Consider the following 25,229-nt stretch of genomic DNA (forward strand, 5'->3'; position numbering starts at 1 on the left):
ACAATGAAGGTAAGAAATACCTTGTTTTTAAATATATATATAAAGGTGCAATTGCAATGAATGACAGGATTATCGTGGCTATTGTAGGGGCCACGTCTGAGGTGGCGACCCTTAAGCAAGCGCTGGTCGAGGCCGAGAAGAGGGCGGCCTCGGAGCGCACCGAGCGGGAGAAGTATGAGGCCGAGGTTGGCAAGGTACGGCAAGAGCTCCAGGCTCTCATTGAAAAACATGAGAGTTTGGAGCTTGACTCAAAGACGCGAGCGTCCGAGCTCGCGGTGGCTATTGAAAATGCCAAGTCTGCCAAGGCCGAATCCCAGAAGACCCTTCAGGAGTTGGATGAGGTGAAGAAGATAGCGGCAGGTAAGGCATTCTTTATGCAAAGCAAACACATAAACGTGAGTTACTTGTTACTTACCCGAATCCGGAGCTCTCCAGGAGCATTCGCAGATCTTCCCCGGAGTGTGTCCGATGCCGCCGCATTCTATCGAGCCAAGGAGGGCAGCTCGACAAAGAAGGTGTTCTGGTCTCAGTATGCTGAGGCCGGACACCCCGTGCCCCTGAGCGACCAGCTGAAGCAACTGGTCGAGCTCCACAAGGCGGCCGAACAGGCCATGAAGGGCCTCATTGTTCGGCTGTGGCCTAGAGGGGCTCTGCCTGGGAGCTATTTCGGGCTGGTGTGGTGGCTGGTGGAGGCCTGTCCAAGGCTCGAAGTCATCAAGCGCTCCGTCTGCATTGAAGGTGCCCGTAGGGCCCTTGCCCGTGCTTAGGTGCACTTGGGCAGGCTAGATGCTGAGAAGCTTGTGAAGGATGGGCCACCGCCGGGGAAAGAGCATCGCAAGCCCGAGAATTACTATAAGGATGTTCTGAAGGGTGCCTGCCTTGTGGCGGATGAATGTTCTAGGGATGTAATTTTTGAGTGAAACTTGCTCGTTTTGTCCTGTGCGCTGAAAACTTGTTCATATGCACTAAGCAATGCTTTTGGAATTTAAAATATTACCTTCTGTGCGGCTGTTTATCAATTCTGAGAGATGGTGAGTCGTCGGCTTCTGCCCCCGTGCCGCTAGTGCTGGGGTGTTCGGGGATAAACCTGAGCGCTCTTTTTCCCATGTTTGGGTCCTTCGAGGGAGGCGCTCAGCCCAACGAACGAGGCAATCGGACTATAATGCGTGAACACTCTCACTTAGCCATAGAATTCTATAATTTTAAATTTCGGCGAAGCCCCTGGTATTCGGACGACCGAGTTCGGGGCGCTATCCATGCCTTGGCCGGACAGAGCCGGCTCCTCGCCCTAAGCGGCATAAGTCTTTAGGGACTCGAAAAACCTCTCGAACAGCGACCAGCTCTCGCTTCATCATGACAGTCAGTTTTAGCTTTCTCCACTGAGGTGCTCGACCCAGCTCAACTGGGGCACAATCGCAGTGGTTCTCCTAGTGCTACCTTAGCCGATATAGCGGAACGTAAGGCACCAAAACATAGGAGCCGGGCAAACCCAACTATTCACCCAAGACATGATTCGGAGCCGATGCATATAATGCTATAAGTTCGGGGTGCCGCACTTGTTAAAGTGTTCGGACTTCTCACACCATATTGAGGGGTACTAAAGCCCCTGGCGTATTTTGGCCTTACCAACGTGTACGGGTGCAACATGTCGTTAAGGAACATATATAAAGAAAAAGGTAATGCAAAAATAGACGAGAGCTATGCATTGTTTATTAAAAAGGGCTGCGATCAAAGCAGAACGATACAAATAATGCGACAAGTGAAAGGTTGGACTAGTTAACATGTCCGTTCCAGGGGCAAGCTGCGGAATAGTACGCGGAACAGGTATACTGCTCATGATAGAGACCACCTGGGAGTTCCGTAATGCGGCGTGGCTTGTCTGCTTCCCTGGTTCTTGCATCGTTTGTGCGGCAATTGAACTGCCGAACAGGCCTTTCGAAGGATGGAGTCCTGAAAGTAAGAGAAAATTAAAAAATTGGCAGCCCTTGGTATGGTTTAAGCCGTGTTTTGGGCGTGCCGTGATGGTGCCCCTCCCCCTGTACCCATGGTATCTCTAGAGCGTAGTTATGTACGCGAAGTACTGGCGTCGCCTTTTTGCGAGGGTTGGGGTTGGGGCCACATTGCTACACCTGCTCGGATTGTGCCAGGCGGTCTTGTTGTAGGTTACTCCGGGCGTGCTTGACGATGTCCGGTCGTTTAGTGGCCGGACTAGAGAACTGCCTGGAGAGGCTGCTTTGTACTTCTTCTGCAAGGGCCGCCGTGTGCTCCTCCATTTGGAGGGAGCGTTCGGTGTTTCCATTGACCGTAATTACTCCTCGTGGGCCTGGCATCTTGAGCTTAAGGTATGCATAGTGCGGTACCGCATTGAACTTGGCGAATGCGGTTCGCCCGAGCAGTGTGTGATAACCACTTCAGAACGGGACTATGTCGAAGATTAACTCCTCGCTTCGGAAATTATCCGGAGATACGAAGACCACTTCAAGTGTGAATGAGCCTGTACAATTGGCCTCTACACCTGGTATTACGCCTTTAAAGGTCGCTTTGGTGGGCTTAATCCTCGAGGGATCTATGCCCATTTTCCGCACTGTATCCTAGTAAAGCAGGTTCAGGCTGCTGCCGCCGTCCATAAGGACTCTAGTGAGATGAAATCCGTCAATAATTGGGTCTAGAACCAATGCGGCGAATCTGCCATGACGGATGCTAGTGGGATGGTCCCTTCGATCAAAGGTGATCGGGCAGGAGGACCATGGGTTGAACTTTGGGGCGACTGGCTCTACCGCGTATACGTCCCTTAACGCGTGCTTCCGCTCCCTTTTGGGGACGTGGGTTGCGTATATCATGTTCACCGTCCGCACTTGTGGGGGAAAACCCTTCTGTCCACTGTTGTTCGGCGGCCAGGGCTCCTCGTCGTCATCGCTATGCAGCCCCTTGTCTTCATTTTTGGCGTTTAACTTGCCTGCCTGCTTGAACACCCAACAATCCCTGTTGGTGTGATTGGCTGGCTTTTCGGGGGTGCCATGTATCTGGCACAAGCGGTCGAGTATTCGGTCCAAACTAGACGGGCCCCTAGGATTCCTTTTGAATGCCTTTTTCCACTGACCGGATTTAGAGCCTCTGAATCCGGCATTAATTGTCGTATCCTCAGCATTGTCGCCGTTAATGTGGCGCTTCTGCTTCTTGCGACGTGACCTGCCACTACTGTCCCTGGTGTCTGAATTACCAGGGTTCTTGGTCATATTGTTGCTACGAGCAAGCCAGCTGTCTTCTCCTACGCAAAAGCGGGTCATGAGTGTCGTGAGTGCTGCCATAGATTTCGGCTTTTCCTGTCCAAGGTGCCGGGCCAGCCACTCGTCACGGATATTGTGCTTGAAGGCTGCTAGGGCCTCAGCGTTCGGACAGTCGACTATTTGATTTTTCTTTGTTAGGAACCGTGTCCAGAATTGCCTGGCCGATTCCTCTGGCTGCTGAATTACGTGACTTAGGTCATCGGCATCCGGGGGTCGCACATAAGTGCCCTGGAAATTGTCGAGGAATGCGGCTTCCAGGTCCTCCCAACAACTGATTGATCCTGTTGGCAAGCTGTTAAGCCAATGCCGAGCTGGTCCTTTAAGCTTGAGTGGGAGGTATTTGATGGCGTGGAAATCATCGCCACGGGCCATGTGGATATGAAGGAGATAATCCTCGATCCATACCGCGGGATCTGTTGTGCCATCGTAGGATTTGATGTTTACGGGTTTGAAACCCTCGAGGATTCGATGATCCATTATTTCGTCTGTGAAGCATAGTGGGTGTGCGGCACCTCTGTACTGGGCTATATCGTGACATAGCTCCAATGAGCTTTGTCTACTGTGTTCGGCCCTGCCGAATTTGTGGCCGGCGTGACGGTTACCGTCTCGAGCCGTGGGGCGCCCCCGTGATCCGTAGATCGATCTTGTTTGCCTTGCCTTGTCCTCCAACATATCTCGTAAGTCCGGCGCATATTCCCGTGCCTCGGTACGGGGTGCGGCTTGAGTGGAGGGCCGAGAGGCCTCTCTGTCGCGGCCACGAGGTGGCCGGTCGGCCGCATCAAGTGTTTCCTCCTCTAATTAGGGTAGCAACCTGCGCTTTGGGTAGCTCTTGGAGGGGCGCTCGAGTTTATGCTCTTTGGCCGCAAGGACTTCAGTCCATCTGTCGACTAGCAAATCTTGATCAGCTCTAAGTTGTTGCTGTTTTTTCTTGAGGCTTCTTGCCGTGGCCATAAGCCTGCGTTGAAAACGCTCTTGCTCGACGGGATCCTCTGGCACGACGAATTCGTCGTCGTCGAGGCTGGCCTCGTCTTCGGAGGGAGGCATATAATTATCGTCCTCGACCTCTCTTTCTGCCGCTCTCTCATGAGGGCTAGTTTCTCCATCCTCCTGTGCTAAATCTTGCTGGAGGGGGTTTTCTTTGGCACTTTCCAGAGTATTATTACGGAGTATTATTATCTGCCGTGCTGGAATCACCGTATTTGTTTTGGCGGGATTTTGAGCGGCGCCGCTGACGCCGGCGCTTAGGCTGTTTCTTGGAGGGGTCATCCTCCGCTGTTCCATCGCCATCTCCTTCTTTTGGGGTGTCCACCATGTAAATGTCATATGACGAGGTGGCTTTCCAGGGCCTGGTAGGCACTGGTTCTTCATCATCTCCTTCATCGGCGTCCATACCGTCGATGTCTTCGGAGTCGAAGTCGAGCATGTCGGTTAAGTCGTCGATAGTGGCTACAAAGTGGGTGGTGTGTGGGCTTTGAATTTCTTCATCGTCCGTACCCCAACCTTGCTGACCTTAGTCCGGCCAGGGCTTCAGTGTCTTCAGGATATCGCCGAAAGGCAAGTGCTGAAAGATGTCCGCGGCAGTGAACTCCATGATCGGCGCCCAATCGGATTCAATCGGCAGGGGCACGGAGGGTTCGGAGTCCAGAGAGGAGTCTGGCTCCTTGGAGTCACGAGTCTCGCAGAGTACGCGGCTGGTGTTCGGCTCAATCACCGTTGGGATCGCAGCCCCCGAGGTGGCATCCAACCGCCCATCCTCGATCGGCGCAGTTGGCTCTGAATTAAGGGTCGAAGCTGATGCGGGTGCGGCCTCCAGGGCACTGTTCGGCAGCAGAGCTAGATCATGCTCGTCGGGACAGTGCGGCGCGCTCGGCAGTGGCTCGAATCCGTCGAAGATCAAGTTCCTGCGGATGTCAGCCGTGTAGTTTAAACTTCCAAATCTGACCTGACGGCCAGGGGCGTAGCTTTCGATCTGCTCCAGACGGCCAAGTGAATTGGCCCGCAGTGCGAAGCCGCCGAAGACGAAGATCTGCCCGGGGAGGAAGGTCTCACCCTAGACTGCATCGCTATTGATGATCGTGGGAGCCATCGAGCCTGACGGCGACGACATAGAGGAACTCTCAATGAAAGCACCACTGTCGGTGTCAAAACCGGCGGATCTCGGGTAGGGGGTCCCGAACTGTGCGTCTAGGCCGGATGGTAACAGGAGGCAAGGGACACGAAGTTCTACTCAGGTTCGGGCCCTCTTGATGGAGGTAAAACCCTACGTCCTGCTTGATTAATATTGATGATATGGGTAGTACAAGAGTAGATCTACCACGAGATCGAAGAGGCTAAACCCTAGAAGCTAGCCTATGGTATGATTGTTGTTGTGTATGTTGTCCTACGGACTAAAACCCTTCGGTTTATATAGATACCGGAGAGGGTTAGGGTTACATAAAGTTGGTTACAATGGTAGGAGATCTTCATATCCGGATCTCCAAGCTTGCCTTCCACGCCAAGGAAAGTACCTTCCGGACATGGGACGGAGTCTTTAATCTTGTATCTTCATAGTCCAGGAGTCCGGCTGAAGGTATAGTCCGGCTATCCGAACACCCCCTAATCCAGGACTCCCTCAGTCACCCACCTCCTATTTGCGAATGATAGCATTGTGTTTCTTGAAGGATCTGAGAGTAATCTTCTTGTCCTCAAAACAATCCTTGGGGACTATGAGGTGGCATCAGGACAGAAAGTTAATTTGCAGAAATATTCTATTTTCTTTGGCAAAGGAAGCACGGAGAATACCAAAGAACATCTAAAGGTCGTGATCGGGATTACGTCCGAAGCTCTAAGTGAGAAATATTTGGGGCTACCCATAGCTGTGGGAAAATCCAAGGAGGGAACGTTTAAATATGCCCAGGAGAGTGCAAAAGGTAAGGTCACGGGATGGAAGGGGCAAGGACTGTCTAAGAAGGCTCGTGAGGTTTCGGTCAAATCGGGGCTCCAGTCAACCCCAACTTTCACCATGAATTGCTTTCAGCTCACCAAGAAATTGTGCGGGAATCTGACATCTATCTCTTCTAACTTTTGGTGGGATGAAGCTAATGGTGAGAAAAAGGTTCACTGGATTGCATGGAAGAAAATGTGTGAGAGTAAGCAGGAGGGAGGGATGGGGTTTCGAGACATGGAAGCGTTCAACCAGGCCTTACTTGCTAAGCAGGCCTGGAGACTGTTGCAGGTCCCTTCTTCTCTGTGCGCTCGCGTCCTCAAGGCTCGCTACTATGATCATGGATCCATCCTCAATGCAACCTGCCCCGGTGGTGCATCATATACCTTCAGAAGCATTTTTCATGGCAGGAACTTGCTCTTGGAAGGCCTTATATGGCGGGTGGGTGATGGGTCTACAATCTGCATTCATCATGATAATTGGATCCCTCGCAAGGGTAGCCTAAGGTCACTGGGCCAAGTGTATGTGCCGGGGATAACGAGGGTGAGCGATCTACTAAATGATGCGGCTTCAGGGTGGGATCGACACAAGCTAGAAGCAATGTTCACAGAGGGTGACATACATGATATACTTCAGATTTGTGTGGGTGGCCTGGGTACAGATGACATCTTAGCATGGAATTTTATGAAGAATGGAAAATTCTCAGTAAAGTCAGCTTATCACCTATGCATGGAGAAGAAGAGGGCGAGAACTGGACAGTCGGGCTCGTCCTCTAAGACGGTGAACCACTGGAGTTGGCTGGCGTTGTGGGGCACCAACACATCTGGGAAGGTGTTGATCCACATGTGGCGGCTGATCAAGAATGGCTTGGCAGTGGGATCAGAACTTATTCATAGAAGGATCAAGCCTAGCATTTTTTACCCAGCTTGTGGACGTGAAGAAATAATGTATCATAGATTTTGGAGCTGCTATCATTCCATGCTTTTCTGGAAGGAGTTGAACTCGGTATTGGGTGCGAGGGTGGCGAACCCACCTCGTTCGATGTGTGCTCAGAGTTCGGTCACATCATGGATGCTACAGTGGATGTCGGATGCTTCGGAGGATGACAAGTCAGCGATGGTGCAAGGGTTATATACTATATGGCTGGCAAGAAGTGACACCCGAGATGGAAAATGAATTGAGGAGGCCAACATGGTGGCGAGGAGAGTAGTAGCGCTCACGGAAGAATGGAAGAAAGTGCGGGGGGCAGCCGGAGAGCTCGACTTCACCTACCCAACATGCAAGATGGGAACCAGCAGCGTCAGGCTGGATCAAGGCCAATGTTGATGGAGCTATGTCTCGGTAGAGGCAGGGGGAGGAGGTGGAGTAGTGTTCAGAGATGAAGATTGAGCCTTTAGAGGTGCGGACCGATAACCCACAAGTATTGGGGATCGCAACAGTTTTCGATGAGTAAGAGTGTTGAACCCAACGAGGAGCTAAAGGCAGAACAAATATTCCCTCAAGTTCTATCGACCACCGATACAACTCTACGCACGCTTGATGTTGGCTTTACCTAGAACACGTATGAAACTAGAAGTACTTTGTAGGTGTTGTTGAATAGGTTTGCAAGATAATAAAGAGCAAGTAAATAAAAAGTAGGGATTGTTTAGATAAAGACACAACTAAGTTAGGTTTAGTAGAGAGCTTGTTATCAAGAGAAAGTTATTTGTCCCTAGGCAATCGATAACTAGACCGGTAATCATTATTACAATTTTATTTGAGGGAGAGGCATAAGCTAACATACTTTATCTACTTGGATCATATGCACTTATGATTGGAACTCTAGCAAGCATCCGCAACTACTAAAGATTCATTAAGGTAAAACCCAACCATAGCATTAAAGCATCAAGTCCTCTTTATCCCATACGCAAACAACCTACTTACTCGGGTCTGTGCTTCTGTTCACTCACGCCACCCACCATAAACAAACCATAAACATATTGCAACACCCTACAGCGGGGATCCCTCACGCTTGCGCGACATGGAGAGCACCATAGGACAACACCAATAATAAAACATGCAACTCAAACCAATCTTGATCATCAAATAGCCATTAGGACAAAATAGATCTACTCAAACATCATAGGATAGCCATACATCATAGGGAAATAATATATAGCGTTGAGCACCATGTTTAAGTAGAGATTACAGCGGGTAAGAGAGAGGTTACACCGCTGCATAGAGGGGGGAAGAGTTGGTGGTGAAGGTGGTGAAGTTGTTAGTGAAGATGACGGTGATGATGATGGCCCCCGGTGGCACTCCGGCGCCACCGGAAGCAAGGGGGAGAGGGCCCCCATTCTTCTTCTTCTTCTTCCTTGACCTCCTCCCTAGATGGGAGAAGGGTTTCCCCTCTGGTCCTTGGCCTCCATGGCATGGGAGGGGCGAGAGCCCCTCCGAGATTGGATCTGTCTCTCTGTCTCTCTCTGTTTCTGCGTTCTCCCCTGGCTCTGTTTCACCGTTTCGTGTATATATGGAGATCCGTAACTCCGATTGGCCTGAAATCTTTGCCGTGACTTTTTTCCGAAAATTAGCTTTCTTGCGGCAAAAGAAGAGCGTCAACCGCCTTATGGGTGGCTCACGAGAGTAGGGGCGCGCCCCCTGCCTCGTGACACCCTCGGGCACCGCCTCGCGTGGATTTTTCTTCCGGAATTTTCCAAATATTCCAAAAAGTATCACCGTTCGTTTTTATCCCGTTTGGACTCCGTTTAATATGGATATTCTATGAAACCAAAAACATGCAACAGACAGGAACTAGCAGCGGGCACTGGATCAATATGTTAGTCCCAAAAATAGTATAAAAAGTTGCCAAAAGTATATGAAAGTTGTAGAATATTGTCATGGAACAATCAAAAATTATAGATACGACGGAGACGTATCAGCATCCCCAAGCTTAATTCCTGCTCGTCCTCGAGTAGGTAAATGATAAAAAGATAATTTTTGATGTGGAATGCTACCTAGCATAATCTTGATCACATATCTAATCATGGCATGAATATTAAGACACGAGTGATTCAAAGCAATAGTCTATCATTTGACATAAAAACAATAATACTTCAAGCCTACTAATAAAGCAATCATGTCTTTTCAAATAACTAGGCCAAAGAAAGTTATCCCTACAAAATCATATAGTCTGGCTAAAGAAAGTTATCCCTACAAAATCATATAGTCTGGCTATGCTCCATCTTCACCACACAAAATACTCACATCATGCACAACCCCGATGACAAGCCAAGCAATTGTTTCATACTTTTGATGTTCTCAAACCTTTTCAACTTTCACGCAATACATGAGCGTGAGCCATGGACATAGCACTATAGGTGGAATAGAATGGTGGTTGTGGAGAAGACAAAAAGGAGAAGATAGTCTCACATCAACTAGGCGTATCAATGGGCTATGGAGATGCCCATCAATAGATATCAATGTGAGTGAGTAGGGATTGCCATGCAACAGATGCACTAGAGCTATAAGTATATGAAAGCTCTAACTGAAACTAAGTGGGTGTGCATCCAACTTGCTTGCTCATGAAGACTTAGGGCATTTGAGGAAGCCCATCGTTGGAATATGCAAGCCAAGTTCTATAATGAAAATTCCCACTAGTATATGAAAGTGATAACTCAAGAGACTCTCTATATGAAGAACGTGGTGCTACTTTGAAGCACAAGTGTGGTAAAAGGATAGTAACATTGACCCTTCTCTCGTTTTCTCTCATTTTTTTGTAGGCTTCTTTGGCCTCTCTCTCTCTCTCTCTCTCTCTCTCTCTTTTTGGGCTTCTTTGGCCACTTTTATTTTGATAACCTCACATGGGACAATGCTCTAATAATGATGATCATCACACTTTTATTTACATACAACTCGATATCTAAAACAAAGATATGACTCTATATGAATGCCTCCGACGGTGTACCGGGATGTGCAATGATCTAGCATAGCAATGTCATCAAAAAATGGACAAGCCATGAAAACATCATGCTAGCTATCTTACGATCATGCAAAGCAATATGACAATGAATGCTCAAGTCATGTATATGATGATGAGGAAAGTTGCATGGCAATATATCTCGGAATGGCTATGGAAATGCCATGATAGGTAAGTATGGTGGCTGTTTTGAGGAAGGTATCACTACTAGGAAAAAGCCTAGTAGTAGTGTGGGTTAAAAGCTAGTAGTAGCACGGGTGCCTGCGCTACTACTACGACGCTACAGCTAACTAGTAGTAGTAGCGCGGTGCATCCCGCGCTACTAGTACGTGTGTTAGTAGTAGCGCGTGTCTGTGACCCGCGCTACTGAAGGAAATATGCCCTAGAGGCAATAATAAAGTTATTACTTATTTCCTTATTTCATGATAAATGTTTATTATTCATGCTAGAATTGTATTAACCGGAAACATAATACATGTGTGAATACATAGACAAACAGAGTGTCACTAGTATGCCTCTACTTGACTAGCTCGTTGATCAAAGATGATTAAGTTTCCTAACCATAGACATGAGTTGTCATTTGATTAACGGGATCACATCATTAGGAGAATGATGTGATTGACTTGACCCATTCCGTTAGCTTAGCACTTGATCATTTAGTTTGTTGCTATTGCTTTCTTCATGACTTATACATGTTCCTATGACTATGAGATTATGCAACTCCCGTTTATCGGAGGAACACTTTGTGTGCTACCAAATGCCATAACATAACTGGGTGATTATAAAGGTGCTCTACAGGTGTCTCCAAAGGTACATGTTGGGTTGGCATATTTTGAGATTAGGATTTGTCGCTCCGATTGTCGGAGAGGTATCTTCGGGCCCTCTCGGTAATGCACATCACTTAAGCCTTGCAAGCAATGCAACTAATGAGTTAGTTGCGAGGTGATGTATTACGGAACGAGTAAAGAGACTTGCCGGTAACGAGATTGAACTAGGTATTGAGATACCGACGATCGAATCTCGGGCAAGTAACATACCGATGACAAAGGGAACAACGTATGTTGTTATGCGGTCTGACCGATAAAGATCTTCGTAGAATATGTAGGAGCCAATATGAGCATCCAGGTTCCGCTATTGGTTATTGACCGGAGACGTGTCTCGGTCATGTCTACATTGTTCTCGAACCCGTAGGGTCCGCACGCTTAACGTTATGATGACAGTTTCATTATGAGTTTATATATTTTGATGTACTGAAGGTTGTTCGGAGTCCCGGATGTGATCACGGACATGACAAGGAGTCTCGAAATGGTCGAGACATAAAGATCGATATATTGGACGGCTATATTCGGACACCGGAAGTGTTTCGGGTGATTTCGGAGAGAACCGGAGTGCCGGAAGGGTTACCGAAACCCCCCGGGGAAGTATTGGGCCTTAGTGGGCCTGAGGGGAGAGAGAGGGAAGCAGCCCAGGAGGTGGCGCGCCCCCTCCCATGAGGAGTCCGAATTGGACTAGGGGAAGGGGCGCGGCCCCTCTTTCCCTCTCCCTCTCCCTCTCTTTCCTTCCCCCTTCTCTCTTCCTAGTTGGACTAGGAAAGGGGAGTCCTACTCCTACTAGGAGGAGGACTCCCCCCCTCCTTGGTGCGCCCCAAGGGCCGGCTGGCCTCCCCCTTGCTCCTTTATATACGGGGGCAGGGGGGCACCTCTAGACACACAAGTTGATCTTCGTGATCGTTCTCTTAGCCGTGTGCGGTGCCCCCCTCCACCATAATCCTCGATTATATTGTAGCGGTGCTTAGGTGAAGCCCTGCGACAGTAGAACATCAAGATCGTCACCACGCCGTCGTGCTGACGGAACTCTTCCCCAACACTTTGCTGGATCGGAGTCCGGGGATCGTCATCGAGCTGAACATGTGCTAGAACTCGGAGGTGCCGTAGTTTTGGTGCTTGATCGGTCGAGCCATGAAGACGTACGACTACATCAACCACGTTGTCATAACGCTTCCGCTTTCGGTCTACGAGGGTACATGGACAATACTCTCCCCTCTCGTTGCTTTGCATCACCATGATCTTGCGTGTGCATAGGAATTTTTTTGAAATTACTACGTTCCCCAACAGTGGCATCCGAGCCTAGGTTTTATGCATTGATGTTATATGCACGAGTAGAACACAAGTGAGTTGTGGGCGATATAAGTCATACTGCTTACCAACATGTCATACTTTGGTTCGGCGGTATTGTTGGATGAAGCGGCCCGGACCGACATTACGCTTACGCTTACGCGAGACTGGTTCTACCGACGTGCTTTGCACACAGGTGGCTGGCGGGTGTCAGTTTCTCCAACTTTAGTTGAACCAAGTGTGGCTACACCCGGTCGTTGCGAAGGTTAAAACAACACCAACTTGACAAACTATCGTTGTGGTTTTGATGCGTAGGTAAGATTGGTTCTTGCTTAAGCCCGTAGCAGCCACGTAAAACTTGCAACAAACAAAGTAGAGGACGTCTAACTTGTTTTTGCAGGGCATGTTGTGATGTGATATGGTCAAGACATGATGCTAAATTTTATTGTATGAGATGATCATGTTTTGTAACCGAGTTATCGGCAACTGGCAGGAGCCATATGATTGTCGCTTTATTGTATGCAATGCAATCGCCCTGTAATGCTTTATTTTATCACTAAGCGGTAGTGATAGTCGTAGAAGCATAAGTTTGGCGAGACGACAACGATGCTACGATGGAGATCAAGGTGTTGCGTCGGCGACAATGGTGATCATGATGATGCTTCGGAGATGGAGATCACAAGCACAAGACGATGATGGCCATATCATATCACTTATATTGATTGCATGTGATGTTTATCTTTTATGCATCTTATCTTGCTTTGATTGACGGTAGCATTATAAGATGATCTCTCACTAAATTTCAAGATAAAAGTGTTCTCCCTGAGTATGCACCGTTGCCAAAGTTCGTCGTGCCCAGACACCACGTGATGGTTGGGTGTGATAAGCTCTACGTCCATCTACGACGGGTGCAAGCCAGTTTTGCACACGCAGAATAGTCAGGTTAAACTTGACGAGCCTAGCATATGCAGATATGGCCTCGGAACACTGAGACCGAAAGGTCGAGCATGAATCATATAGTAGATATGATCAACATAGTGATGTTCACCATTGAAAACTACTCCATTTCACGTGATGATCGGTTATGGTTTAGTTGATTTGAATCACGTGATCACTTAGATGATTAGAGGGATGTCTATCTAAGTGGGAGTTCTTAAGTAATATGATTAATTGAACTTTAATTTATCATGAAACTTAGTCCTGGTAGTATTAGCATATCTATGTTGTAGATCAATAGCTCGCGTTTAGCTCCCCTGTTTTATTTTGACATGTTCCTAGAGAAAACTAAGTTGAAAAAATGTTAGTAGCAATGATGCGGATTGGATCCGTGATCTGAGGTTTATCCTCATTGCTGCATAGAAGAATTATGTCCTTGATGCACCGCTAGGTGACAGACCTATTGCAGGAGCAGATGCAGACGTTATGAACGTTTGGATAGCTCAATATGATGACTACTTGATAGTTTAGTGCACCATGCTTAACGGCTTAGAATCGGGACTTCAAAGACGTTTTGAATGTCATGGACCATATGAGATGTTCCAGGAGTTGAAGTTAATATTTCAAGCAAATACCCGAGTTGAGAGATATGAAGTCTCCAACAAGTTCTATAGCTAAAAGATGGAGGAGAATCGCTCAACTAGTGAGCATGTGCTCAGATTGTCTGGGTACTACAATCGCTTGAATCAAGTGTGAGTTAATCTTCCAGATAAAATAGTGATTGACAGAATTCTCTAGTCACCATCACCAAGTTAGTAGAACTTCGTGATGAACTATGATATGCAAGGGATAACGAAAACGATTCCCAAGCTCTTCGTAATGCTGAAATTGACGAAGGTAGAAATCGAGAAAAACATCAAGTGTTGATGGTAGACAAGACCACTAGTTTCAAGAAAAGGGCAAAGGGAAAAAGGGGAACTTCAAGAAGAACAGCAAGCAAGTTGCTGCTCAAGTGAAGAAGCCCAAGTCTGGTCCTAAGCCTGAGACTAAGTGCTTCTACTGTAAAGGGACTGGTCACTGGAAGCGGAACTACCCCAAGTGATTGGCAGATAAGAAGGATGGCAAAGTGAACATAAGTATATTTGATATACATGTTATTGATGTGTACTTTACTAGTGTTTATAGCAACCCCTCAATATTTGATACTAGTTCAGTTGCTAAGAGTACTAACTCGAAACGAGAGTTGCAGAATGAACAGAGACTAGTTAAGGGTGAAGTGACGATGTGTGTTGGAAGTAGTTCCAAGATTGATATGATCATCATCGCACACTCCCTATACTTCGGGATTAGTGTTGAACCTAAATAAGTGTTATTTGGTGTCTGCGTTGAGCATGAATATGATTTGATCATGTTTATTGCAATACGGTTATTCATTTAAGTAAGAGAATAAATTGTTGTTCTGTTTACATGAATAAAACCTTATATGGTTACACACCCAATGAAAATGGTTCGTTGGATCTCGATCGTAGTGATACACATATTCATAATATTAAAACCAAAAGATGCAAAGTTAATAATGATAGTGCAACTTATTTGTGGCACTGCCATTTAGGTCATATTGCTGTAAAGCGCATGAAGAAACTCCATGCTGATGGGCTTTTGGAATCACTTGATTATGAATCACTTGATGCTTGCGAACCACGCCTCTTGGGCAAGATGACTAAGACTCCGTTCTCCGGAACAATGGAGCGAGCAACTGACTTATTGGAAATAATACATACGGATGTATGTGATCCGATGAGTGTTGAGGCTCGTGGCGGGTATCATTATTTTCTGATATTCACAGATGATTTGAGCAGATATGAGTATATCTACTTAATGAAACACAAGTCTAAAACATTTGAAAAGTTCAAAGAATTTCAGAGTGAAGTGGAGAATCATCGTAACAAAAATAAAAGTTTCTACGATATGATCGCAGAAGTAAAATATTTGAGTTACGAGTTTGGCCTTCAGTTAAAACAATGTGAAATAGTTTCACTACTCATGCCAGCTGGAACACCACAATGTAATGGTGTGTCCGAACGTCATAACCGTACTTTATTAGATATGGTGCGATCTATGATATCTCTTACCAATCTACCACTATCGTTTTGGGGTTATGCATTAGAGACAGCTGCATTCACGTTAAATAGGGCACCATCTAAATCCGTTGAGACGACACCGTATGGACTATGGTTTGGCAAGAAACCTAAGCTGTCGTTTCTTAAAGTTTGGGGCTGCGATGCTTATATGAAAATGTTTCATCCTGATAAGCTCAAACCCAAATCGGAGAAATGTGTCTTCATAGGATACCCAAAGGAGACTGTTGGGTACACCTTCTATCACAGATCCGAAGGCAAGACTTTTGTTTCTAAATTCGGAGTCTTTCTAGAGAAGGAGTTTCTCTCGAAAGAAGTGAGTGGGAGGAAAGTAGAACTTGATGAGGTAACTGTACCTGCTCCCTTATTGAAAGTAGTTCATCACAGAAATCTGTTCCTGTGACTACTACACCAATTAGTGAGGAAGCTAATGATGAAGATCATGTAACTTCAGATCAAGTTACTACCGAAACCTCGTAGGTAAACCAGAGTGAGATCCGCACCAGAGTGGTACGGTAATCTTGTTCTGATGGTCATGTTACTTGACCATGACGAACCTACGAACTATGAGGAAGCGATGATGAGCCCGGATTCCGCGAAATGGTTTGAGGCCATGAAATCTGAGATAGGATCCATGTATGATAACAAAGTATGGACTTTGGTTGACTTGCCGGATGATCGGCAAGCCATTGAAATTAAATGGATCTTCAAGAGGAAGACGGACGCTGATAGTAGTGTTACTATCTACAAAGCTAGACTTGTCGAAAAAGGTTTTTGACAAAGTTCAAGGAATTGACTACAGTGAGACCTTCTCACTCGTAGCGATGCTTAAGTCTGTCCAAATCATGTTAGCAAATTGCCACATTTTATGAAATCTGGCAAATGGATAACAAAACTACAATCCTTAATGGATTTCTTAAAGAAGAGTTGTATATGATGCAACCAGAAGTTTTTGTCAATCCTAAAGGTGTTAACAAAATGTGCAAACTCCAGCGATCCATCTATGGACTGGTGCAAGCATCTCGGAGTTGGAATATACGCTTTGATGAATTGATCAAAGCATATAGTTTTATACAGACTTGCGGTGAAGCCTGTATTTACAAGAAAGTGAGTGGGAGTACTATAGCATTTCTGATAAGTATATGTGAATGACATATTGTTGATAGGAAATAATGTAGAATTATTCTGCAAAGCATAAAGGAGTGTTTGAAAGAAGTTTTTCAAACAAAGACCTCGGAGAAGCTGCTTACATATTGAGCATCAAGATCTATAGAGATAGATCAAGACGCTTGATAAGTTTTTTCAATGAGTACATACCTTGACAAGATTTTGAAATAGTTCAAAATGGAACAGTCAAAGAAAGAGTTCTTGCCTGTGTTACAAGGTGTGAAATTGAGTAAGACTCAAAGCCCGACCACGGCAGAAGATAGAAAGAGAATGAAATTCATTCCCTATGCCTCAGCCATAGGTTCTATAAAGTATGCCATGCTGTGTACCAGACCTATTGTATACCCTGCCCTGAGTTTGGCAAGGGAGTGCAATAGTGATCTAGGAGTAGATCACTGGACATTGGTCAAAATTATCCTTACTGGAGTAAGGATATGTTTCTCGATTATGGAGGTGACAAAAGGTTCGTCGTAAAGGGTTACGACGATGCAAGTTTTGACACTGATCCAGATGACTCTAAGTCTCAATCTGGATACATATTGAAAGTGGGAGAAATTAGCTAGAGTAGCTCCATGCAGAGCATTGTTGACATAGAAATTTGCAAAATACATACGGATCTGAATGTTGCAGACCCGTTGACTAAACTTCTCTCACAAGCAAAACATGATCACACCTTAGTACTCTTTGGGTGTTAATCACATAGTGATGTGAACTAGATTATTGACTCTAGTAAACCCTTTGGGTGTTGGTCACATGACGATGTGAACTATGGGTGTTAATCACATGGTGATGTGAACTATTGATGTTAAATCACATGGCGATGTGATCTAGATTATTGACTCTAGTGCAAGTGGGAGACTGAAGGAAATATGCCCTAGAGGCAATAATAAAGCTATTATTTATTTCCTTATTTCATGATAAATGTTTATTATTCATGCTAGAATTGTATTAACCGGAAACATAATACATGTGTGAATACATAGACAAACAGAGTGTCACTAGTATGCCTCTACTTGACTAGCTCGTTGATCAAAGATGATTAAGTTTCCTAACCATAGACATGAGTTGTCATTTGATTAATGGGATCACATCATTAGGAGAATGATGTGATTGACTTGACCCATTCCGTTAGCTTAGCACTTGATCGTTTAGTTTGTTGCTATTGCTTTCTTCATGACTTATACATGTTCGTATGACTATGAGATTATGCAACTCCCGTTTACCGGAGGAACACTTTGTGTGCTACCAAATGCCATAACGTAACTGGGTGATTATAAAGGTGCTCTACAGGTGTCTCCAAAGGTACATGTTGGGTTGGCGTATTTCGAGATTAGGATTTGTCGCTCCGATTGTCGGAGAGGTATCTCTGGGCCCTCTCGGTAATGCACATCACTTAAGCCTTGCAAGCAATGCAACTAATGAGTTAGTTGCGAGATGATGTATTACGAAACGAGTAAAGAGACTTGCCTGTAACGAGATTGAACTAGGTATTGAGATACCGACGATCGAATCTCGGGCAAGTAACATACTGATGACAAAGGGAACAACGTATGTTGTTATGCGGTCTGACCGATAAAGATCTTCGTAGAATATGTAGGAGCCAATATGAGCATCCAAGTTCCGCTATTGGTTATTGACCAGAGACGTGTCTCGGTCATGTCTACATTGTTCTCGAACCCGTAGGGTCCGCACGCTTAACGTTACAATGACAGTTTCATTATGAGTTTATATATTTTGATGTACCGAAGGTTGTTCGGAGTCCCGGATGTGATCACGAACATGACGGGGAGTCTCAAAATGGTCGAGACATAAAGATCGATATATTGGACGGCTATATTCGGACACCGGAAGTGTTTCGGGTGATTTCGGAGAAAACCGGAGTGCCGGAAGGGTTACCGGAACCCCCCGGGGAAGTATTGGGCCTTAGTGGGCCTGAGAGGAGAGAGAGGGCAGCAGCCCAGGAGGTGGCGCGCCCCCTCCCATGAGGAGTCCGAATTGGACTAGGGGAGGGGGCGCGGCCCCTCTTTCCCTCTCCCTCTCCCTCTCTTTCCTTCCCCCTTCTCTCTTCCTAGTTGAACTAGGAAAGGGGAGTCCTACTCCTACTAGGAGGAGGACTCCCCCCTCCTTGGCGCGCCCCAAGGGCTGGCCGGCCTCCCCCTTGCTCCTTTATATACGGGGGCAGGGGGCACCTCTAGACACACAAGTTGATCTTCGTGATCGTTCTCTTAGCCGTGTGCGGTGCCCCCCTCCACCATAATCCTCGATAATGTTGTAGCGGTGCTTAGGCGAAGCCCTGTGACAGTAGAACATCAAGATCGTCACCACGCCGTCGTGCTGACGGAACTCTTCCCCGACACTTTGCTGGATCGGAGTCCGGGGATCGTCATCGAGCTGAACGTGTGCTAGAACTCAGAGGTGTCGTAGTTTCGGTGCTTGATCGGTCGGGCCGTGAAGACGTACGACTACATCAACCGCGTTGTCATAACGCTTCCGCTTTCGGTCTACGAGGGTACGTGGACAATACTCTCCCCTCTCGTTGCTATGCATCACCATGATCTTGCGTGTGCGTAGGAAATTTTTTGAAATTACTACGTTCCCCAACAGCTACTACTATTAATTTGAAAAACCAAAAAAAATCTCGACCCCATGGCACGCGCACGTTGGCCGGGAGCAGGGAGATCTCGACCATGACGCGTGCCTCCTGGAAGCCGTCGAGGGCGGCCGCAGAGGCCAACCCGGCGTGGGCCGGGAGCTGGAGGACCTGCATCTTGGCATCGTGCGTGGGGAGCAGCTCCTCGCGGCGGCAGGAGAAGGTCCACGTCACCCGGAACGAGAAGTCGCCCTCGTGCTGCCGGAGGAGGAGGGGGATGGGTCAGCTAGCATTCCGGATCGAATCGGAGAGGGGGGAGGAGGAGGGATGACCTGGAGCAAGAAGAAGACGGTGAAGGCGGCGCGGAGGAGGATGTCGTGGTCGCGCTTCCGCATCTTGGCGGCGGCAAGGAGCTCCGGCGACCGCCCACCGGAGGGATCTCGGAGAGGGAGGGGGCGAAGAAAGTAGAGTGTACCAGTGGCGGCCACCGCTAGAGTATGAGGGAGAGACGAGCAAAGTGAGAGAGGGGGAAAGTGAGGGAGAGAGGATAGATTCGGGTGAGGATACGGGGATTTCACCTACCTCGTACTTAGTAGTAGCGAGGGGTGCAAAACCGCGCTACTACTATCAACTTAGTAGTAGTGAGGGTTAAAAACCAGCGCTACTAGTATCAACTTAGTAGTAGCGAGGGTTAAAAACCAGCGCTACTAGTAAGTAGCAGTAGCGAGGGTTATAAACCCTCGCTACTAGTAAGTGTTTGCCTATAAGCTTTTCCCTAGTAGTGTATATGGTGGGTTTATGGTACCGGCGAAAGTTGCGCGGTACTAGAGAGGCTAGCAATGATGGAAGGGTGAGAGTGCGTATAATCCATGGACTCAACATTAGTCATAAAGAACTCACATACTTATTGCAAAAATCTATTAGTCGTCGAAACAAAGTACTACACGCATGCTCCTAGGGGGGATAGATTGGTAGGAAATGACCATCGCTCGTCCCCGACCGCCACTCATAAGGCAGACAATCAATAAATACATCATGCTCCAACTTCGTTACATAACGGTTCACCATACGTGCATGCTACGGGAATCACAAACCTCAACACAAGTATTTCTACAATTCATAACCACCAACTAGCATGACTCTAATATCACCATCTTTATATCGTAAAACTATTGCAAGGAATCAAACATATCATATTCAGTGATCTACAAGTTTTATGTAGGATTTTATGACTATCCATGTGAATGACCAGTTTCTGTCATCTCTCTAAATGGATATAAGTGAAGCAAGAGAGTTTAATTCTTTCTACAAAAGATATGTCCATGCTCTAACAAATCTAAGTGAAGCAAAAGAGCATTCTACAAATGGCGGTTGTCTATGTAAATAGAAACAGGCAATCCAAGCTTCAAATGATATAAGTGAAGCACATGAAGCATTCTATAAAGCCATACTCAAAAGATATAAGTGAAGTGCAATGAGAATTCTATAAATCAACCAATCACTACCTCATACCAGCATGGTGGATAAAAGAAAAATGAAAACTAAATGCAAAAGACACTCCAAGATTGCACATATCGCATGAACGAAATGAATCCGAAAACATACCGATACTTATTGAAGAAAGAGGGGATGCCTTCCCAGCATCCCCAAGCTTAGACACTTGAGTTTCCTTGAATATTTACTTGGGGTGCCTCGGGCATCCCCAAGCTTGAGCTCTTGCCTCTCTTCCTTCTTCTTACATCGAGACCTTCTCGATCATCGAACACTTCATCCACACAAAACTTCAACAGAAAACTCGATAAGATCCATTAGTATAATAAAGCAAATCACTACTCTAAGTACTGTTGCAAACCAATTCATATGTTGTTTTTGCATTGTATCTACTGTAATATAACTTTTTCATGGCTTAATCCACTAATATAAATCAATAGTTTCATCAAAACAAGCAAACTATGCATCAAAAATAGAATATGTCTAAAACAGAACAGTCTGTAATAATCTGAACATTCACCATACTTCTGATACTTGAAAAATTCTACCAAAATTATGAAAAATAAAAATTTGTATAGGAAGACAGTGCAAAAAGAATTAGAACCATTTGACGTTCCAGATAAAAATGTAAAATCGCGCACTACAGCCAAAGTTTCTGTCCTGCACCAAACCATCAAGCAAATGTAAACATCCTAAAGGCAAACCTTGGCACATTATTTTTATAATACAATGGAATTATACAAGGGGATAAATATTTTTGTTGAAAAATTTCTGTAATCAAGATTCACAAAGTTTCAGTGAGCATGAACAAAGTTCAAGGAGCTCTCCCACTTCAACAATGCTTGTCTTTCTCACTTTCACTTTCCCTTTAGAAAAAGTTTTGAGTTCCCCTCTTTATTTTTGTTGTTTTTAAACTATATGAAAGCACTCAACAGAAATAAATGACTCTCTAAAACTTTTGGGTTGTCTCCCTGGCAGCGCCTTCTTTAAAGCCATTAAGCTAGGCATATAGTGCTCAAGTAATGGATCCACCCGGATCCCAAGGTATATCAAAGCCAATTTTAATTAACAATGATTTGTAATTTAGTGGTGAGCACAAGGTAACATATATCATGTAATGACGAAGTCTAACTCTCTTCCTATGCATCGGCATGTCATAAAAGAACAATTCATGCACACAAAGTAAAGGCCAATGCATAGTATAAACAGGTTCTTGCAATTTTATCGTATTAGAAACATAGAGAGGTGGAGATATAGTTCCTCTCTCATAATAATTGCAAGTAGGAGCAGCAAGCACATGCATATTATATCTATCAAAATCATCATGTGCAACGATAAAAGGCAACCCATCAATATAATCCCTAATAAGTGCAAACCTCTCCGCTATAGTGTAGTCGGGAGAATTCAAAAAGATAATAGGACTATCATGCGTGGGTGAAATAGCAACAATTTCATGTTTAACATAAGGAACTATAGCAAGTTCATCTCCATAAGCATAATTCATATTGGCATCTTGGCCACAAGCATCATCAAAAAGGGATGTTTCAAAAGAATCGACGAGATCATAACAGTCATCATAGCAATCATCCTTCGGTAAGCACAAAGGGGAATTAAACAATGTATGAGTTGAAGAGTTACTCTCATAGGAGGTGGGCACGGGTGATCAATCCGCTCTTCCTTCTTTTGTTCTTCGCTCTCCTCCTCATCTTTTTCATCCAATGAGCTCACAGTTTCATCAACTTCTTCTTCCATAGATTTCTGCAAAATATTAGTCTCTTCTTGGACAGCGGAGACTTTCTCAATAAGCGCATTAATATAGTAATTATATTCATAATTATCATAGCAATATTTTAAGATAGCTAAATTTTCAGGCCTATAAACATCATCATCATAAGCTTCATTCTTTTCAAACAAAGATTCAATTTAATAAGCACCCTTAAAAGCAACAAATTCTTCTATTTGTTCCACATCATAGTAATCATATATACCTCTAGCATAAGAAGCCAAGGTTTCATTATCATTAAATTCACATGAAAAGGAAAGGTGTGGAGCCTTCATCCTAGAGCAACAAGTAATATAATAACTCAAGCATACTTGCCGAGCATACCACTTCAATATATAAATTTGATACCATAATAGTTTCCCTTTTTGTGTCAAGCGATAATCCCTAAAGTATTCACGTTGATCCAACGTTACTCCCATTACCAGATTGAATGAGGTTTTCTCAGGATTATCAAAGTGGTACATAATATTTTTCACATATTGAGCATCGAGGGTTTTAGGAGGTTCCTCATCTCCATGAGTAGCAAGTACACCTAATATTTTTGGTATTTCGTGTTCCATATCCATAACTAAAGATAGAGAACAACTAAGAACAGCAAATAAAAATTACTTAGTGATAAAGAAAACAAGCACACACGAGAATATTCACCCCACGCTATTGCTCCTCGGCAACGGCGCTAGAAAAAGGTCTTGATAACCCACAAGTATAGGGGATCGCAACAGTTTTCGATAAGTAAGAGTGTCGAACCCAACGAGGAGCTAAAGGCAGAACAAATATTCCCTCAAGTTCTATCGACCACCGATACAACTCTACGCACGCCTGATGTTCACTTTACCTAGAACAAGTATGCAACTAGAAGTACTTTGTAGGTGTTGTTGAGTAGGTTTGCAAGATAATAAAGAGCAAGTAAATAAAAAGTAGTGGCTGTTTAGATAAAGACACAACTAAGTTAGGTTTAGTAGAGAGCTTGTTATCAAGAGAAAGTTATTTGTCCCTAGGCAATCGATAACTAGACCGGTAATCATTATTACAATTTTATTTGAGGGAGAGGCATAAGCTAACATACTTTCTCTACTTGGATCATATGCACTTATGATTGGAACTCTAGCAAGCATCCGCAACTACTAAAGATTCATTAAGGTAAAACCCAACCATAGCATTAAAGCATCAAGTCCTCTTTATCCCATACGCAAACAACCTACTTACTCGGTTTTGTGCTTCTGTTCACTCACGCCACCCACCATAAGCAAATCATAAACATATTGCAACACCCTACAGCAGGGATCCCTCACGCTTGCGCGACACAGAGAGCACCATAGGACAACACCAATAATAAAACATGCAACTCAAACCAATCTTGATCATCAAATAGCCATTAGGATAAAACGGATCTACTCAAACATCATAGGATAGCCATACATCATAGGGAAATAATTATAGCGTTGAGCACCATGTTTAAGTAGAGATTACAGCGGGTAAGAGAGAGATTACACCGCTGCATAGAGGGGGAAAGAGTTGGTGGTGAAGGCGGTGAAGTTGTTGGAGAAGATGACGGTGATGATGATGGCCCCCGGTGGCACTCCGGCGCCACCGGAAGCAAGGGGGAGAGGGCCCCCCTTCTTCTTCTTCCTTGACCTCCTCCCTAGATGGCAGAAGGGTTTCCCCTCTGGTCCTTGGCCTCCATGGCGTGGGAGGGGCGAGAGCCCCTCCGAGATTGGATCTGTCTTTTTGTCTCTCTTTGTTTCTGCGTTCTCCCCAGGCTATGTTTCACCGTTTCGTATATATACGGAGATCCGTAACTCTGATTGGCCTGAAACCTTCGCCGTGATTTTTTCCCGAAAATTAGCTTTCTTGCGGCAAAAGAAGAGCGTCAACCGCCTTACGGGTGGCTCACAAGGGTAGGGGGCCCGCCCCCTGCCTCGTGACACCCTCGGGCATCGTCTCGCGTGGATTTTTCTTCTGGAATTTTCCAAATATTCCAAAAAGTATCTCCATCCATTTTTATCCCGTTTGGACTCCGTTTGATATGGATATTCTGCGAAACCAAAAACATGCAACAGACAGGAACTGGCACTGGGCACTGGATCAATATGTTAGTCCCAAAAATAGTATAAAAAATTGCCAAAAGTATATGAAAGTTGTAGAGTATTGGCATTGAACAATAAAAAAATATAGATACGACGGAGAACGGACGCTGTTTTTTTACCTAACATCACAACGGCAGAAGTGGCCGAGTTGCTGGCATGCAGGAGGGCGGTGGCACTAGCTCTGCAAAGAGGTGTGCCCAAACTCCATCTGGACACCGACTGTCTGAACGTGGCCCGGATGCTGAATGAGCAAGATCGATATCTGTCGTCGGTAGGTATCATGGTGGAAGAGATCAAGGGGATGGCTACAAACTTGGGGGAGTTCAAAGCTACATGGGTGAGGAGGGAGGCGAATAAAGCGGCTCATGAGATTGCCTGGTTCGGTTTTTGTAATAGTGTTTCAGTTTCGTGGGAGAATTCTCCCCGAGATTGTATTCTGAGTATTGTGTTTGATGAACTTCCTAGTTTAGCTTAATAAAGTGGGGAGGTGATTTTCAAAAAATAAAAAGAAAACGGAGGTGGGTTGGATGGGAGGAGGAAATAAAGGACATAAAATGAAACCTTGCGTATTATTTAAATAAGAGAGAAATTAGATAATTCACAGTGCATTACAACAGGGCTACAAATACTCTGTATGCAATCAAAGTGATTTACATGCTATCCCGCTGTTAATATGGTCATATATAAAAAATTGTACTTTAGCTACAAACTGAATAGTACATATCGACTTACAAAAAAGCATGATTTAATTGGGTAAG

The sequence above is a fragment of the Triticum aestivum genome, chromosome 5A (genome assembly GCF_018294505.1).
Source record: "Triticum aestivum cultivar Chinese Spring chromosome 5A, IWGSC CS RefSeq v2.1, whole genome shotgun sequence".
NCBI classification, from domain to species: Eukaryota; Viridiplantae; Streptophyta; class Magnoliopsida; order Poales; family Poaceae; genus Triticum; species Triticum aestivum.